This window comes from Euprymna scolopes, chromosome 22, assembly GCF_053919585.1.
Source record: "Euprymna scolopes isolate OS-2025 chromosome 22, ASM5391958v1, whole genome shotgun sequence".
NCBI lineage: Eukaryota > Metazoa > Mollusca > Cephalopoda > Sepiida > Sepiolidae > Euprymna > Euprymna scolopes.
Genome location: NC_136503.1, coordinates 92,516,384 through 92,533,352, shown reverse-complemented (window position 1 = coordinate 92,533,352; position 16,969 = coordinate 92,516,384).

The following is a 16,969-nucleotide window of genomic DNA, read 5'->3' as shown; positions in this document are numbered from 1 at the left end:
ATGATTTTTTTTTTTTTTGAAAGATTTTTTTTTGGTAACCTCAGTTTGGAAGGATTTCGTTACTAAACTGAACAAATTTTAGTTGAGTTCAGTTGAGATTTTCGGCGATTGTACTGACTATAGGAGGAATTTCAATTTTGCCTCAGTCAGGAAGGATTTCTTAAATTGCAAAATAAGGATCAAAGAGGCCGCAAGACTTAATAAAAATAATTGGAAATAATTATTAACATCACTGAGTGAAGTGTTGTGCGCGAAAAGTGATTTATTATTTTTTTAGATGGATTTTTCCCTTGCGAGTAACTCAGGTGCGTGATGTTCGCACCTGGAGATATTAATTAAAAAAAAAGGAATACTAAATAGGGGCTGATGGCGGGGAGGGGGGCATGTGCCGTTGTAATGATCATCGGGTGGCCCTCGGTTTTGGATCCGGCCAGGAGTGACCTGATACCGAAGGCAGTGCTTCCGCCCTGCATAAGACCTGTAGTCATTCATAGGTGTTGTGAATGGGAATGGGAGGGAGAAACAGGTGTACTATGAAGAGCAAGGCGATGAGCATCTCGAGGCTGATTGCACGGATGGCGAAAAGAGATCCTGGTTCGAGATTGCCTGTGTTTCTGGAAGAATTCGGCTGCTGGTGCTGACGAAAACGAGATGCAACGTGAAAACCTCCCTGATGCTGAAATCCAAGGGAACTGAAGACGACTTGAAGATCTTCTTTTCTTTTCTTTTCTTTTCTCTCTGTTTTATCTAAGATCCTTGCAGGGCGCTGAGCTGAGAACCGGAAATTCCCAACGATATCTTGAATGACCGTCTATTGAGGTGAGAAGTCCTCAGTGAAAGAAAATCTTACAAGATGTTTATGAAAGAAGACTTGAACTGTAAAATAAAAGGTGAAGGTTCAACTATAACTGCTTAAGGTGAGAAGGTTCCCCTAGCTCAATAAAAGGCAGGTCCTTTGAGAACCCTGATTGGGGCTGCAACCCTGTATTATGAGACTGTGCTGTTGATACCAGCGAAGTGAGAAGAAAAAAAAAACTTGAAAAACCTCTTGTAAATTGTGACTGTGACTCTGTGAGAAAAAAAAAATTTTTTTGAACTATGATAAGATTGATGAGAAGAAATTGGAAAAAGGGGAATAACTCTTATAAAGCCTTGAAAAAAGTCGAGTAATGTTATTTGAAAAAAAAAGGGACAAAACTTTTAAACAAGGGAAGTAACACTTACGGGTAATTGATAAACTTAATGCATTTTATGGAGTGACAATTTTTTAAATGATGATTATCTTATCTTTGAATTATTAATGTAGATAGAAAAAAAAAAGAATATATAACCAAGGAAAAAAATTTGCATGTGAAAAAAAAAGAAATTATATTAGCCCTGACGAACTTTGAACTTTTTACATTTTTGATGATTTTACAAAGTTTTTCGAATTAACTTTCTTATGAACTTTTGAATGAAAAAGGGGGAGAACCCTGCATAAAAAGGGTGGATATGGGATTGTGTATGTTCTCTTGTTGACGGGTAATTTTAGGATGGAGAGAGGGGTCTGTGAAAAAAAAATCTGACGGCGAACTGTAAAAAGGGATGGAGTGGTGTGTTAAGGAATTAGACAATTGGTTCTACGAAGCAATATAGTCTAATGGGGGTGAATGTAACGTAATCCTGCATTTAGGAGCGTTAGAACTACGCTGAGGTAGCTTTGTATTCCCGGGTAACGCCAGATAACCCAAGGATTTAAGATAGAGAAGATGAATATAGATATATTTTAATTCACTGTCAAAATGGATATATTTGGGGGCTTTTTGGGTTGGAAGACCTGAGATATTTTGTTATTTGGGAAAAACTCAACAACAGGAAATGCGAGGATGTTAGATGAATATATTGTACTGGCTGAGTGATGGTTGATGACCTCGAGGTTATGTGATTCTTAGTCTTGAATGGGGTCTCAGATCGTTGGGGCTTAGCGTGATTTGATTGGCTGGGGAGACTTCCACCCCACCCACACCGGGTCGATGCACTCTAAAATTAAACAGATTCCTTGTTGAATTCGGGGAAAACAGGTCGTATAAACCCGCCGTTCCCTGGAGAGGGCCCCCCTCCACCTACCTTCCATCCATCTGTCGCTGTCTGTAAAGAGAGTTGAGACTTTGAAAAGAACTTATAAAATCTGAATGAGAATTGTAAAAACATTTTGTACATCGTTTTGTGAAAATTAAGCTTTTGTAGATAGACTACAATTGTTTGTCTTTCTTCCTGCCTGCCGCTTCAATATTCGCTTTCAGCATACCAGATTCATGTAACAACCTCCGAGGAGTCTAGACGACACGTGCCGAGAATCCAGAGAAATAAGAGTCCTTAACCACCTCCTCAAAGGAGGCGTTACAGTCATAATGTATCAGGTTGACAAGAAAGTTCTTGTGGTTTTTAACTTTTAAATTCAGATGAACATATTTCGGCTAAAACAAACAAACATTGATTAAACTAAGCACCATCAAAATCGACACACTTTTGTCAACACAAAACAAGTGTATTTATGCCAGTAATGTAAAAATCTTTTGTTCTAGTGTCGATAAAGTCACCAAAGGTGTTTTTGATATCGTTTAGGTTTTTGAAACATTTCTCACATAGAAAGTTGTCAAGATGCTTGAAAAAGTGGTAGTCAGTAGGTGAGAGGTCTGGTGAGTATGGTGGATGAGGCACTTAATTCAACTTCTGCAGGGTCGGTTTAGCAACATGTTGTCAGGTATTATCGTGGAGGAGAATTGGGCATATTCTGTTGACTAATGCTGGGTGTTGTCAAAGTTTCTGATGCATTTTATCCATCGACAGTACTTATCCACTGTAATGATTTCACCAGCATTCAAAAAACAGTCAGCATAACCTTCTTTTGATGCAACTCTAGCTTCGGGAAGTGTTGTGGAGCTTCGTCGACTTCTCATTACACTGATTGTCATAAAGAACCCACTTTTCATCGCAACTCACAACCTAGTCAAGAAACGAGTCATTTTTGTTGCGTAAAAAAAGGGAAGATGCCACTTCATAATGGCGTTTCTTTTGGTTGTCGTTCAATTCCTGAAGCATACACTTATCAAGTTATTTTATCTTTCCAATCTTTCTCAAGTGGTTGGAAATCATTGTATACATTACATCTAATTCAGAAGCAACTTCTCAAACAGTTTTGCATGAATTGGCTTTGACTAAGACTCTTAATTGATCGTTGTCAACATCTGATGCTCATCATCTTCAAGACTTGTTGCCACCATGAAATGTCTTTAAACCACCATTGTACTATGTGTTCAGTAGTGGTTCCTGGGCCAAACGCTTTGTTGATATCATGAGCATGTTTCAACAGCTTTTCAGCAAGCATAGCTTGAATTAAAATAAGAAAATTGTATTAATTTGTTTTTTCCCTCTTGTATTCAACGTTTTGAAAAGTAGACATTATTTTTTTTAAAATGGTTATAATTTAAACGATTAGATAGAGCGAGAAACGCTCTTTAAAATGATATATAAAGTAAAGTTATTATAACGAAAACTTATTTGAAAATACATCATTTGAAATCAAAATTAAAAATTCCGTAAGAACCTTTTTGTCAACCTAATATTTCCGGGAATGTCAAGTTTCAGCAGACAGTGTGTTTTTATTTAGGAGTGGTTAGCTGGAAAAGAACAAGGTTATTTTTTATTTTTATTTTTTGGAAAAACTTTTTAGAAAAAAACTCGTTCTGTCAATAATAATCTTAAACTCGAATAGCAGAAACAAGTATGTGTTACTTGTATTCGTTACATTTGTCAATGTCAGAATAAAATATGTAGATGGAAATATTTTCTCTTTACTCTGTGCCCCTTCATGGCATCAAGCACCATGGATGTTTTTCCTTTACAGACAGATAAAAGTAGTTAAAACAAACCCAACAGTAGTATTGGGAAAGCACACTTGTGATAAATGCAGGATCACTTTCTACATATGACATAGTATTACAGTTGTTCTGATATTATACAACTGACAATTGTTAATTATTGATTGAGCACTACCTAAGAGTTAGAGCTCCTGTACTACCAGTCAGAAACAACAGCCAGACAAGCTATCAGTCCTGTACACTCAACTTATCAGAACAAGAGTAGTCCTGTGAAACTAAGTAACATGCAAGTGTTATCAAGTTGTTCGGATATGGAAAAATAGAGATAGTTGTACTGTGTTCACTGTTCTAGTCAAGAAACAAGGCTAAGCATTGGGTATCTTTGAGGTGTCCTTCTGATGGTACCTCTGTACCCAGCTAAGGAAGGACTGCAAAAGTTTAGTAGTAGGCAAAGCTTATTTACTCCTGTCTCTTCCACAAGGTAATGTAAGTTCTAGTCTATGTTATTCTCATTCAATTAAACTACAGTTTTCTTAGTCTTATTTTGAACATGTATTCTTTCTCACCTTACTTAAGCATTGTCCCACATGGTTAGCATACTAGCCATGTGGGACAATATGGTACTCTATATCAGTAGGAATAACTACAGCAGCAGAAAAATCATTTCCATAAATACTAAATTCTGATTGGGTAATTTTTACAAAATACTCAATTTCGGTTCGTTACCAAGGTCATATTTCAACCAAACTTTAGGGATCAAACATTTGTTAAGTATTGATTATATAAGTAAGGATACAAGCACAGTAAACAGCTGCAACATGTCTGTTCAACTTCTAATGTGCAGATTGTGCAGTTACAACAGATAAATGCATCTTTATGTCCTTGTAGTCCCTTGAATAAAACTTGATGTATATTTAGTAGTGGAGATGCTGGTGCTTTTAATGGAAGATACTGACCGTTTTCTTATTCAATATTCAATTTTAATCAGATGCAGCCAGACACGGCTTATTCTACCAAGTGACCTTCATCCTGATGTTCTTCTAAATCATCAAGCTAAATATTGTACTTTTCATATTGATTTCTTCCATTCTTTGAAAAGTTAACCTCATTTTTGGCCATGAGGGGGATAAATTATGTGGGGTTTTATAGAGGGTATTTTTTAACACAATGATATGTGGTTTTACGACGTTGCAAATCTGACTTTGGCTTAATCATAACAAATTTAGTTAATAGTTTCAAAACGTCAGAATGGTCCAGAAATAGCAAATAATTTTACGTCAAATTTATATACGAAACTGATCACGCACATTAAATTAAAAAATATTTTTTTGCACTTGTTTATTTTAACATGCTGTCAAATCTCAAAAGAATTCTGTCTGCAACAAGGAAAAGTTAGCAAGGCCTTTGCCTTGCTAACTTTTCCTTGTTGCAGACAGAACTCTTCTAATAATTGATTTCCTGGGAATATTAAAATGCTGTTATTTTTTTATTTTTTTTTTTTCGTAAAGTTTTCAGGGTGTTCACACATAATCGCCTAAAGATTTTTTTTGTCATTTAGAGTGTTAATCTAGAAAAGATATGTTTTTTTTTGTTAAATTTTTATATTTTTTTGTTAAATTCTTCTATTTTTTGTTAAATTATATTTTTTATTAAATTCTTCTATTTTTTGTTAAATTCTTATATTTTTTTGTTCAATTCTTATATTTTTTTGTTAAATTCTTCTATTTTTTGTTAAATTCTTATATTGTTCGTTCATTAGAGACTGCCAAACGATTGCGAAGATTGGATCGCATGTTTCCATGACGTCAGATTTGTGTGTACTATACAAACTATGGAAAAGCAGAAGAGACTTAATGATTTTTTAAAACCTTTGTTCAAACTGCAATTAATAATCAATCTTTGTTATAATTTTGTCAGGTTTTAGGATTTACACAGGCAATTCAACTGATATATATTAATTCGAAAAAATGCTATTAAAAAAACATAATAATAATTTATATCAATTTTTTAATTGCAACTTCAAGGTAAATTTTTGTTCAATATGTGTATTTAAATTTTTAAAAAATAAATATTTTTTACTTATTTATTTTCATAATAGAAATTTCGATAGATTTAAATATATTTTGTTTGAATTTTGAAAAAATAAATAGAGAGGGGGGGAACACGCACTAAAAAAATATTTCCCCTCGTATATTTTACAAAAACTGCATTTTATATGTAATTTCATTCTAAAATGGATAAGTATCGAAAATTTCACGAAAATCTGACCATTAGTTGATTTTTGCTAGATTTATTAAATACGGGTATGTTTTCACGTTCGGAATGTCTACTACATGGGAACATTATTTTAAAGCGCCAATTATGTCAACACGATTTTCGTCTCGCAATTTCATTATTTTCGTTTGATGAAAAATTTTTTTTTTAATTATTACTGGTTTATTTTGCCCTTCTTCTTTTAAAATGGAACAAAAGTTATACTGATAATATTAATTTATAATAAAGTTACATCGTGTTACATATAGGGTGGGGTAATTCTGTGGTGACTTTTGGCAGTCCCTATCGTTCATTATTGCTTTATTTCTTTATATTTATCTTTAAAATGAGTTTGAAGTCTCAAAATCTAACCTATTCATTTGTAGCAGGTAACAAACTATTTACTAAAAATAGTCCTTAAAGGGACAGCTCAAATCAATGCGCCCTGCCAACCGAAATGTAGCAGTTAACAAACTATTTAAGCGGATCAATGCCCGGTGCCAAAGTGATTCGGCCACACTGACCAATCGGTTGACAGGGCGCATTAATTTGAGCTGTCCCCCTAAGGACTATTTTTAGCCCTTTGGGATCTCAGCTATGATTGCCAGAGAGACGCCAGCAAGCGACCTATACAGACTTCTCTCACTCACCTCTCCCACTGCTACTGGTTGACGACTACAGTCTTTTTTTGTTTTTTTGTTTTTTTTTTTTACATAGGCATCACCACATTATCAAGGCCAAGAGGCCACTCAAGGATAAGGGTTGAAGAGTGTACAGTAGAAATTGGACAATATAGTAATCATTAGTAATGAAAATTTGGTAAATTTGATAACTTATATGGAACGGCTCATCAAGAACTTATTTACGTTAGACTTGAAGACAACCATATTGTAGTCAGCCGGAAAGCAGGAAAACGGAAGACAATTCCACAGGCGTGCAGTTCTAAGAAAGAAGCTTTGTTCATGGAATCTACGTTTAGGTTTAGGCACAGATAAAGAGTGGGGGGAATTATTGATAGTGTTTACAGCTAGACGATGTCTGATGGCAGACAGCATCTTCAAACAGACATTTACACTTTCTTTCTTTTTATTGTTAGTTTTTTTGTTTTGTTTTTTAGAAGAGAGAGACGGGAAACCCGTTTCAAAGTTTTTTTGTTATTGTTTTCTTCTTCGATTTTGAACACGCTGTCGCTGTTTGTATCGGCAATGGCAACAAAAGGAAAATGAATAACTTTCTTGTTGTTTTCGTCGAACTTCTTTTCGTGAAAAATATATATATATATATATATATATATATATATATATATATATATATATATATATATATATATATATATATCTTCCAGTCTTTCTGCCTTTGTGATTTGGTCCCTTATCATTTTTTTTATATTTTGCTCAAAAAAAGAAATGCCGCTTTGTAATCAAAAGGTCCGTGTTCGTTTCGAGTCACCATTATAAAAGGGAAGGGAAATGTTGTGCATTTCTCTCCTAATAATTACTTAAATAAACACAAGGCCAAACGACATTACTTTTAACAAAACAATAATAAAGGGTTTATCTAAAAAAAAGGCAGGATTATATCTCAAACTGGAGAGAAAGAAAGAAAGTGTAAATGTCTGTTTGAAGGTGTCGTCTGCCATCAGGCTGCAGTCGTCAACCAGTAGCAGTGGGAGAGGTGAGTGAGAGAAGTCTGTATAGTTCGCTTGCTGGCGTCTCTCTGGAGATCGCAGCTGAGATCCCAAAGGGCTAAAAATAGTCCTTAAGGGAAGCGCTCAAATTAATGCGCCCTGCCAACCGATTGGTCAGTGTGGCTGAATCACTTTGGCACCGGGCATTGATCCGCTTATAGTAAATATTTTGTTAACTGCTACATACGAGGGGCGTGCAATAAGTAATGACCCTGGCCCACTTCCAGTTTTCTGTTCTATCTGAAATTTTGCATGTGCAATGATTTATATCTCTACGGGTTATGTGGCAAATTACAGCTCTGAACTAATTGTGTTTCTGTTTTACAGGTGTTTGAACTGAGTCACATGTAAAATGGAGCCTGTTGAATGTCAAGCAGTGATCCCGTTTTTGTATTTGAAAGGATGCACACCACAGGAGACTTGATGAAATGAAAGAAACTTATGGTGATAATGCCCCATCATATAACCTTGTAAAACGCTGGCATCGTGAATTCAAACATGGCCAGAAGTCTGTGGAAACAGCTCCTAGACCTGGTCACCCCCCATTCTGCCATTGATGAGGCATCTATCTGTCAAGTTGAGGCTGCCATTTTGGAAGATCGGCACATTACTATTTGCCAAATAGCCCAAGATGTCAACATTAGTACAGGGTCTGTGGAAACTATCATTCATGACCATTTGCATATGCATAAGGTGTCTGCCAGATGGATTCCCAGGCTGCTCACACCATTCCAGAAGCGAGAATGCGTCGAGTGCTCGAGGATGAATTTGGAGATGTGCCAAGAAGATGAGTCAAAGTTTTTCGAAAGACTGATTACACAGGATGAAACCTGGGTCCATCACTATGATCCAGAGACCAAAGCCCAGTCAATGCAGTGGAAGCACTTGGAGTCACCACCTCCAAAGTAGGCAAGGGTGCAGCCCTCCGCTGGCAAGGTCATGCTCACAGTCTTCTGGGACCAGGACGGAGTAGTGATGACAAATTTCCTGGCAAAGGATACCACAATTACAGGAGTCTATTATGCTCACTTTTGAGGAAATTAAGGAAAGCTATCAAAATCAAGAGGCAGGGCAAGATCAGCAAAGGTACCCTCCTCCTGCAGGACAACGCTCCAGTCCACAACTCGCATGTCGCCAGATCAGAAGCACGGGCGTGTGGTTATGAACTCCTCCCCTATCCTCCCTACTCTCCTGACCTTGCACCCTCTAACTTTCACCTCTTCCCAGCCATGAAGTTGTTTTTGAAAGGAAAGCGTTTCCCAGATGATGCAGCCTTGATTTCTGAAGACATATTGGAGGACCCACCTGGGGTGTTCTAGGAAAACGGTCTCCAGAGCTGTATCAAACGATGGGAGAAATGCATAACTCTGGTTGGTTCCTATGTAGAGAAAGACTAATAACGGTGCCAAGTTTCGTTGCTCTACTTCTATGTAAATAAATAAAATAATAACGAAAAAAAAAACTTGAAGGGGAAAGTGTAATATCCCTAACCCCTCATCCCTTGAATGAACTCTTCCGTTAACTATAAATGCTGCGTAATTAAAGCTATTTGTGACTTGCTTTCTTTTGTGAATAAAACCTTTACAAAGGTATTCGGCTCTTTGTTTTTCACTACAATTTTATTCGCAAAAGAAATGGACCGAGTACTTCGTCCCGAACGATTCGACACCGAGTCTACAGCCTTCAATGCAGAAAAAAAGTACAAACACTGTGTTGTGAAGTACGTAGCTACGGCTACAACTAAATACGAAATGGCATGCAAAGCACGCAGAGCTCTGTACAAAACACATCTCCGGTAATAAAGCTTCTGGCGCTTAACTTGAAAACGACTGCCTTTGTTCTCTGTTACATTTCACATCATTACATGGTGTCAGAAGTGGGATTTCATTTTTTTCTTCTTTCCGGAACAACGTAAACACTGTGGATAATTATAATCGTTCAGCAAAACGTACATATTTTAACTCGGACTTTGTGGTTACATATCCTGGCACGGAATTTATCAACCACGTGGATTCGGTCATTTTTATACATTCGTCGGCAACAACATGGCATATGCAATTCCACCACCAGTGAAAATGGAAATGGACGGCGATTTACGAGAGAACTGGGCCCTCTTCAAATTAACCTGGGAAAATTATGCAGCTGCAACGGAAATTGGAAAAAAAGCAGCAAAAATACAGGTAGGAACTCTGCTTTCTGTCATCAGTAAAGAATGTTTACAGATATACAAAAATCTGCCAATATCGGAAGAGGAACAAGCGAGTACAAAAAATATTTTGGAAAGGCTCACAGACTACTTTGAGCCTAAACAAAACACCATATACCAACGGTATATGTTTAATTCCTGCACACAGGAACAGGACGAAAAATTTGACAGTTACTTAAACAAATTAAGAAACCTAGTTAAAACTTGCAAGTACGGTGCACTTGAGGATGAATTACTACGTGACCGAATTGTGATAGGTACCAGCAATAATAATGTACGGGCCAGACTCCTTAGTGAATCTGGACTTAACTTAGACCGGACAATAGATATTTGTCGAAGCACTGAACAGGCTGAACAACAGCTCGGCAAACTTAACAAATCAGTAGAGAACGTCCACTTCACGAAAGCAGACAAAAAAAAGACACGCGAATTTATAAAAGACTGCAAATTCTGTGGACAGAGCCATGACAAAGGGAAATGTCAGGCCTATGGACTAACGTGTGCGATCTGCCTAAAGCGCAATCACATTGCCAGGGTATGCCAATCACAGACACAGCCTACCCCACCACAACGGCCAAACAAACCCATGACGCAACGAACTGCAAAAGTGCGCTATGTTGAAACAGAAGTGCCCAGCAGTGATGAAAGCATTTATGTTCTGGGATCTCTGTCAGACCGCAAACAGTACCACGCAGACATTTGTCTATCCATCCCAGGAGACAGTGCAAGGACCACGTGTAGATTCCAAATTGACACAGGAGCAAGCTGCAGCACGTTGGCCCTTGCCGACTATAAACATCTAAAAAAAACACCACTACAGCCTTCTCACACAAGGTTAAGGCTGTACGACAATTCCATACTGCAACCCTTGGGCTCAGTAATACTTCATTGTGAGATAAATGGCATAAGAAAAAAAGTCAACTTTCAAGTGGTGGACAGCAACTCACCTTCACTACTTTCCGGACAGGCTAGCTCAGCTCTGAGGCTGATAGCTTTTAATACAGAATGTGTTCAACAACTGAGTGAAGTAAAGGAGGCAAGGACAACTACTAAAGAAGATATCCTCAGAAAATATGAAGACATTTTCTCTGGCCTGGGGAAGCTACCAGGCAAATACAAAATCGAAATCAACCAAAACGTCAAGCCTATACAAAATAATCCCCGCAGGGTTCCTCTGCCACTGAAAACGGAATTAAAAAGAAAACTCAATGAATTGGTCGATCAAGGAGTAATAGCCTGGGTCACAGAACCAACCCCATGGATCAACAACCTGGTTGTCGTCCGAAAGCCAAACAAACTGCGGATATGCATTGACCCATACCACCTAAACAAGGCGATCAGGCGCAACCACTACCCAACACCGACTGTTGAGGAAATTGCAACTAAAATGAAGAAGGCCAGATTGTTTTCGGTTGTTGACGCTAAAGATGGCTTTCTTCAGGTTGTTTTAGATGAATCATCTTCCTACTTGACAACCTGCTGGACCCCATTTGGCAGAATACGATGGCTTCGAATGCCATTCGGAATCAGCTCAGCCCCCGAAGAATGGCAGCGACGACTCGACCACTGCCTTGAAGGACTTGAAAATACCCAAGTTATCGCAGATGACACCATAATCTACGGGTCTGGTGACAGTGATGCGGAAGCAGACAAAAGTCATTATGCTGCCTTTACAGCGCTCCTGGAAAGGTGCCGCAAAGTTGGAATAAAGCTGAATCCGGACAAGCTCACCTTTAAAAAATCTTCTGTTAGTTACATGGGACATATCTTCAGCGCACAAGGGCTAGCACCCGATCCAGACAAGGTCACGGCAGTATCAGAGATGCAACGCCCTACAGACATTCAAGGTGTTCAACGATTGCTGGGAGTTGTAAACTACCTCGCCAAGTTTGCCCCAAAATTCAGCACAGTATGTGAACCACTGCGACGCCTTCTTGACAAGGAATTTGTGTTTGACTGGCTACCACAACATGAAACAGCATTCACACAGATCAAACAGCTTATCACCAAAGCCCCTGTTCTTCACTACTATGGTGTGAGCAAGGAGGTCTCACTTGAATGTGACAGTTCAGAAGTTGGCCTTGGGGCAGTCTTAACACAAGATGGACACCCAATAGCATATGCATCCCGGGAACTCACAAAAACTGAGCGAAACTATGCCCAAATAGAGAAAGAGTGTCTTGCTATCGTTTTCGCAGCAGAACGATTTGAACAATACATCCTTGGGAAAGAGAAAGTCAAAGTACTCTCCGACCACAAACCCCTAGAGACAATATTGGAAAAAACCCATTCATGTGAGCCCAAAGCGACTCCAGCGAATGCGATTAAGGCTCCAAAAATACTCTCTAGATGTGAGATACAAACCAGGACGCCAAATGTACATTAGTGACACACTATCTCGGGCATCACCACCTACTGCCCCAGCCACAATGGAAGAGAACCTTACCATATTTCATCTGCAAGAACAGGAACTCGCAGAAGAGTTAGAAAACATCAATATGGAAGACGACCACTTTGTCACTGACCACCGCCTCTCACAGATACAGAGGAAACTAACTGTGACGCAACATTAAGGACACTAATGGAAGTCACAAAAAACGGGTGGCCAGAGGACAAAAACGACAGCCCACTCAACATCAGGGAATACTGGCCATACCGTGACGAACTGTCCTCTGAAAATGGCCTGGCATATCGAGGCACACGCCTCATCATACCGACAAAACTTAGACCCGACATGATCACCAGAGCACATAGATCCCATCTGGGCATTCAATACACACTAAACACAGCCCGGGATATAATGTTCTGGCCACGAATGCATGCGGAGATCACGGAAGCTGTTCAAAGGTGTGAAATTTGCCAACTGACACAACCACAACAACAAAAACAACCTTTGATGACCCACCCGATACCAGTTCACCCATGGCAGTCTGTTGCCAGTGACTGTTTTGAAATAAACGGCAAACACTTTGTGGTAGTGGTGGACATATTTTCAGACTTTGTGGAAGTTGGCCAACTCCCGGATCTAAGCGGAAACTCCCTTGTCAGGGTGATCAAACCTATGTTTGCCACACATGGCACACCAGCTACCATGATAACTGACAATGCTACCAACTATATAAGTAGCGAGTTTCACAAGTTCACACAGTCATGGGACATCAGGCACATAACCGCCAGCCCTCACCATCACCAATCAAATGGGCGGGCTGAAGCGGCAGTGAAGCTGATGAAAGGAATTATAAAAAAGTCAACAAAAGAAAGGAAAGACTTCTGGCAAACCATACTTGAATGGCGCAATGCTATCACACCTGGCATGCATAGTTCATCGGCACAAAGGTTCTTTTCAAGGCGCACTCACTCCATGCTACCTTGCAAACCCACAGACTACATACCACAAGTGCAAACAAATACACAGCAAGCACTCATCAATAAAAGACGGGTAGCAAAAAAATACTACGATAGACACAGTAAACCTCTGCCGGACCTCACCATTGGACAGTCTGTTAGGGTGAAATGTCACCCGCAGATCCCTCACAGCGATTGGAAACCTGGCATCATCACTAGCAAAGAAGCACCACGCAGCTACGGAGTCCAAGTAAATGGGAAAATCTACAGAAGAAACCAAATACATGTTCGCCAACCAACCACCCGCTCAACCAACACACCCATCATACCTAATCATGTTCCCATACAGCAAACAGCAGAAGATAACGCTGACCAGACGAAACCAGCACTTCAACAACTGTCAACACATGACAAACAACCTCGCAAGTCTAGTCGTGTTGTCAAACTCCCTACCCGACTAAGAGACTATACACTAGACAACACACACACACAAAACACCAACGACACACAACACACTTAAAAGTAATAAACAAAAACACACATAAGCCCAGACTGCAATGGGTAATAAAAAAAACCAATAAAACATTATTGAATAAGGGGGATTTTGTGAAGTACGTAGCTACGGCTACAACTAAATACGAAACGGCGTGCAAAGCACGTAGAGCTCTGTACAAAACACGTCTCCGGTAATAAAGCTTCTGGCGCTTAACTTGAAAACGACTGCCTTTGTTCTCTGTTACATTTCGCATCATTACACACTGGAAACTCACGTTTATGAATTACTTACATACGGTTAACGGCACTGAAGAAACTGGAAACACCCAAACTGACTTCTATGCTTTGATAAATAGCATATCGGCTGATGTATACGAAATAGCCGACCCTAAAATGTGTGCGAAAATTGTGGGAGAAACTAAAGTCGATACTTCTCTAAATAATAATGTACACTCTAACATAATAGTGGAGGTCATTAAAAATGTATTTGTTGACTGAATCATAGGAAAAGATATTCTCGGCAGATACAAGATGGTAACTTTCAAATTCGATGGACCGGAGAAAGAACTTATTATCGGAGCAGTCACCAAGAATACCTTTTTTCCATCTATGAACGTTTCTCCTCCCCCATTATTTTCTCATCTCTCTACGAAAACAACACCAATCAGCACCAAGTCACGTCGCCACACAATTGCTGATAGCAAATTTATAAGAGCAGAGACTGCAAAATTGTTGGAGGAAAATGTTATAGAACCCTCAATTTCAACTTGGCGAGCGCAAGTTCTAGTAACATCAAATGAAAGCCGAAAAAAAAAGAATGGTGATTGATTATAGTGACACAATCAACAGATTTACTGAATTAGACGCTTATCCGATACCAAGTATATCAAAGATTGTCAAGGAAATAGTCAGGTATAATGTTTTCACTACGCTTGATCTTAAATCAGCATACCATCAAATCGTCATCAGTAAGGAGGATTGTAAATTTACAGCATTCAAGGCGAATGGTAAATTATACCAGTTTACTCGCCTGCTGTTCGGGGTTACTAATGGAGTAAGCGCCTTCCAAAGGACCATTGACGGCATTGTCAGCAAAGAGCAATTAGTAGATACTTTTGTCTATGTGGATAATGTTACTATCTGTGGAAAAACCCAAAAAGAGCATGACTATAATCTTCAAAGATTTTATGAGGTTGCTAAACAGTACAACATCACGCTTAAAAAAAGCATTGTTTCAGTCTCAACGATAACATTACTTGGGTACACTATCAAAAACAACCAGATATCACCCGACTACGAACGTCTTAAACCTCTACTTGAGATGCCACCTCCTCTAAATCTAAAATCACAAAGACAGATTATTGGGATGTTCTCCTACTACAGCAAATTTATCCAGAATTTTTCAGAGAAAATATTAGCACTAAACCGCAATAGAGAATTCCCGTTATCTTCTGTGGCGTTGGACTCTTTTATAAAACTGAAAAACGGCTTGAAAGATGCTATGCTGGTAACGGTTGATCCAGAAAAAGAATTTATAGTAGAAACAGATGCTAGTAACAACTGTATTGCAGCTACCCTTAATCAAGAGAATCGTCCGGTTGCATTCTATTCCAGAACACTAAGCCCTAGTGAAACGAAACATGACGCGGAAGAAAAAGAAGCAGCTGCTATTGTTGAAGCACTACGTAAGTGGCAACATTTTCTCCTTGGTAAACACTTTACTGTAATTACGGACCAAAAAAGTATTAGCTTCATGTTTGATAATACCAGGAAATCAAAAATAAAAAATGACAAAATATGCCGTTGGCGCATTGAACTGTCACAATTTAAGTTTAGCATCGTCTACCGTCCTGGTAGAGAAAATATTGTCGCTGATACGTTTTCCCAAATATCTGCTCTCACTTATTCCTTACAAGATCTTTGGGACCTACACTGTAAATTATGCCATCCAGGCATTACCCGACTCTTCCATTTTTGCAAAGAAAGAAACTTTCCTTTCTCCCTCGATCAAATAAAAGGAGTAACTAATTCGTGCTCGTCTTGCCAGTATTTAAAACCCAAATTCTTCACCGGTAACAAGGGAACTCTCATAAAAGCAATAGTACCATTTCAGCGATTAAACATGGATTTCAAGGGACCACTGCCTACGTCCACACATGGTAACAAATACCTACTTACGATAATCGACGAATACTCGTGTTTTCCTTTTGCATTTCTGTGTAAAGATATGACAAGCTCAACGATCACACAATGCCTGAATCAACTATTTGCGATATTTGGTATGCCCGATATGATTCACACAGATAGAGCGACTGATTTTCTGTCGGAAGAAACGACCAATTACTTACATGGGAAAGGCATTGCGACTTCGAAAACGAGTAGATATCACCCGGAAGGCAATGGTCAAATTGAGAAACTAAACGGCACACTATGGAAGGCCATACAAGTAACCTTACATTCTCGTAAAATGAGACTATCCTGCTGGGAAAATATTATTCGATCATTGCTCTGCACAGCTACGAATGCGACCCCTCATGATAGACTATTTAAGTACAGCCGTAAATCCACTTCTGGTACTTCTATTCCCCTGTGGGCAAAACCAGGCCAAGTATACGTCAGAGATCATATTAGGTCGAGTAAAAATGATCCCCCGGTTACACCTGCGACGTTATTGGAGATGAACCCTCATTATGCCCAAGTACGACTACCTTCAGGCATCGAAACTACCGTCAACGTCAGAGATTTGGCTCCCAACACAATTAATGGAGACAACACGTTAGAGAATGGTTGCATGCCACCTGTGAGTAAACCAGGGAGTGAAAACGAATGTATACAATATCCTGAACATATAGAAGAAAACACCGGTGGGGAACCAATTGAGAGCGAAATGCCAACCGAGCCGCTGGGCGCTGCCGCTGCGTAGATCTGGCAGAATACTGAAATTTCCTGAGAAATACAAGGTCTTCATTACTAAGTAAGGCACGAAAAAAAAAAAGTTTAAATTATAGGCAAACAAAAAAAAAAAAGAAGTTAGAGAAAAAAAAATAATGAAAAAAAAAATAAAATAAAATAATAACGAAAAAAAAAAACTTGAAGGGGAAAGTGTAATATCCCTAACCCTTC